Source organism: Parasteatoda tepidariorum, chromosome 3 (assembly GCF_982258835.1).
Source record: "Parasteatoda tepidariorum strain Cologne lab strain chromosome 3, Ptep-v5.0, whole genome shotgun sequence".
Lineage (NCBI taxonomy): Eukaryota > Metazoa > Arthropoda > Arachnida > Araneae > Theridiidae > Parasteatoda > Parasteatoda tepidariorum.
In genome coordinates, this window is record NC_141757.1 from 86,368,945 (window position 1) to 86,372,668 (window position 3,724).

A 3,724-nucleotide genomic window follows, 5' to 3' on the forward strand; every position below is an offset into this window, starting at 1 on the left:
ATCAAAAGTTATATTTTTAAAATTTGAGTTATTGGGAACCATTTGACCGATTTTGCAATGAATAATTATTCTTTAAAATGATGTACTTGACCTTACAATTCAATTTTTTTCAGTATTATTAAATAAATAATAAAAAGTTAAAAATATAACTTTGGATAAACTAATTTTATAATTGTCTGCAATTTTTTTAATTTTCTTAAAAAGTTCTCTAGATATGGTGAAATACACAAAAAATAAAATTAAGGAGACCCAACTTTGGACTGCTCTCCTGACCAAATATCACAGATTATGGCTACCCCCTATATTTTAGAGATAAGAAATCTTAATCTGTCAACAAAAAAAAAAAATTATGTTTAATCAGAGAAGTTAAATTTTTGTGTCTGATTTCATCATCTAAAATTAATTAGCATATTTGAGATAACCCTTTCGAACTTTTAAGATAGTTCTAGAACATAAAAATTAGATCAAAAGTTATTCAGTATTTATAAAAGGGTGGTCTCTTTTCAAGTGACCCCCATCAACCAAAGTTCAAGCAAGAAAAGTAACTGTCACAATAACAAGAAAAATCTAATTAAATTATTTTAAAATGCACAATACATACGCTCTCATAACTTATGATCAAATTAATTAATTTGGAAATAAAGCCACTTCTGGTTGCAGCTAAAGTATCCTCCATGTTTTTTATCTGACTTAAAACCATTTAACAATCAAGAGGACAATGGCATCAATATTATGTCAAGTTTCAATAATGGCAGCTTTAAATTCTGCCACAGACTGGAACTACTTTTTCATAAATACTGACTTAACCAAGATAGCCCTTTATGTTTTCTGGCATTGAGGATATGAGAAAGGGAAAGTCATTTATGACAGGCACCCTAATATCTCAAAACCAACATTTTGATAATTTTGCAGAGTATATGAAGGCATTTTCTAGCTGGAATTTCAGACTTGGGCAGAAAATTTTCACTTCAAATGCCAGTAAATGAGTTACTAGCATTTTTAGGTAGTAAGCAGCCGTTATTCGGCCAAGGGGAAAGACTTGGTAAGTTTACTCACCATAGCCAAAATCTTCCTTCATCATTTATAAGCCTCTCCATTATTGTTGTGGTAACAAATATACTCAAATGATACATCATTTTTTTTATAGTACAGAATGCTTAGTTATAATGTACCTTATTAATAAAAATTTTAATTATTTAAAAGTTTTGAATCCCTGTTACTAATCTAATATTTCAATTATAAGGGTTTCAATAATTAGTAATAGTTTTTATTGTTAGTTTTGCTATTTTATTAATTAAGCAATTAAAAAAGAATAACATACCTCTTTTAATAATTAATTTAGTGGTTTAATTTTCTTAAATAAAAATTTTTTGACTGTGAACTTTTTCTTCAAGAATTTCTTCCTCTCTATAAAAATTTTCCTCTGGTACACTTTAAACACATAAGATCTCTTGGCTATTTTATACTGATGTTTCTCTTGCCCTGTGAAGCAGATAGACAATGAAAAAGAATCAAATGAACTTATGAATCAGACAGACAAAATTTATTTATTTAGAATAATACTTTTTCAGCACATTCTTGAAGGGTTAAAGATATTAGGGTTATTTGGTCCCTTTAAATGTGTTTTGTTTAAATCTTTTCAGGAACTTGGATAAAGACAAAATTATTGAATTAGAGACAATGATTAATAGGTTAAAAACCTAATCCATTTTGTCAATAAAAAACAGAAACTAAACAAGTGAAAATCAATAGATTAAAATGAAATTTTGTTGATAATATATCCATAATGTCTTGTGTATAATTAAATGATTTTATATTTGAAGGGTGGAAAACTACACTTACATTACTGAGACAAAACATTTTTCTATTTTGTACCAACAACGAAGACAAACTAACAAAGTAAAAACTGGAAATACTAGAAACTCATAATTCATTATACATAAATGTATGATTCTGCTTAATATTTACTAATTTGAGTTGATACCTACTTATAAAAAACTAAAAGAAAAGAAATTTATTATTATTTTTTATATTTTACTTTTTGTACTTTTGCTTGTAATGAAAAGGAAATAAAAAAGAGAGATAATCTCTTAACATGATAAAACGTAAACAACAAATAAAATATCTAAAGATGAAAAGAAGGTAGATCACATAAAAATTTAGATTGAAAGTAACATACATACATCAAGCAGTAAAATTTAGATTCTTAAATAATAAGCAACAGTCAATTTCATTAATAATTTTCATATTCATTTTTTATAATTTTAAGCTTTTAGTGTTTATACATTTTTAAATAAATATTTTCTTCTCTACTTTGATTGAATTTCTTATCACAAATAAATATTGAAGAAGAAAAAATATTTTCATTTTAATAGTTGTATGTACAAGTAGTCAAAAATTTTACAGAATCTATGACCAGAGGTCACAACAGTGATTGCAGGTAATATTTCTCTTAATAACACTCTTAAAGTAAAGAATAATACTTTACTTAGATTATAAAACTTTGTATTCTTTACTTAGTGACACTTAGTAAAGAATGTTAAAAAGTAAGTTGGATATTTTTTGTAAATGATTCAGTGATGTTTTTAGAAAGTATTTTTATGCAAACTGAATTTTTTTATTTTCTGTTTTCAAAATATTATTTGACAAGCAAGGGACAGAAGAATTAGAGCTTTTTGGATATTCTTAGGGTTTTAAGGCAATGGAAACACAGCAATATAAAAAATAAAAATGTTGGAAAACGTAACATTCTTAAACATACAGCTTTAAGGAAAACATAGAAAAAGTAATGACCCAACACATATGGATATAATCATATATGAAGTTAATATACCACGACTAACCCTTCATGATTTGCTTTCAATAACAACTTTGTTAAAAGACAGAGATAGTTGCAACTCGAACTAAAAGTAATAATAATGAAAGAGGTAATGTAAGTGTTTAAAGCTCAGGAAAGGCTATAAAAAATGCCTCAAAACTGATGAAGGTGCATTTAAACAAAGGATTTTAAGAGTTATTGGGGGTAATTAAATGAGCTTAGTAACAAGTTACAATCACTGTGAAGTTAGATAAACTTCAATTTCATTTAACACTTACATTAAAATATTTTAAGTTCTAGAATTCTTGACTCAACTAGCATGTATAGAAAGTGGGTCTTTTATTTATCAAGAGATTACACCAAAGATTATTTTATAAAATTTTTATGCTGGTCAAGAATTTTCTATTTCTTTTTTTTATAGATTCTTAAATTAATTCATTTTTTAAAGTAAAATTATTGTTTAATAGCATTAAAATTTCATATCTTCTTCTTTTGTATAAATCAATTTGTAAAAAAAGTAGAGCTATAACTTTTTTTTCTATTTGAATGGTAGTCTTTAGAGATACAATCTTATATATCGGGTGTCCCAGGATGACTGGGACACTAACTTTAAGGGGAGGTATGGGACATCAAAAGGATTTAGATTTGCATAGCAACCCATGGTTGGAAATGTATTCCTTCGTCGCTAGGTGTTGTTGTTCAAAAGACAAAATGGAGCATGGTAGACTGTCCCCTTGCCTCTACACTCTCCTGATTCAAGCAGCTAGGATTTCTTCCTTTGGGGTGCACTGAAAAGTGCTGTGTACACGACACCTGAGGAATCTGAAATGTATCTGGATGTAAGAATGATACAAGGGATATCAAACAAAATGCTGGTGTATTTGAGCTGGTCTGCCAATCCATGGT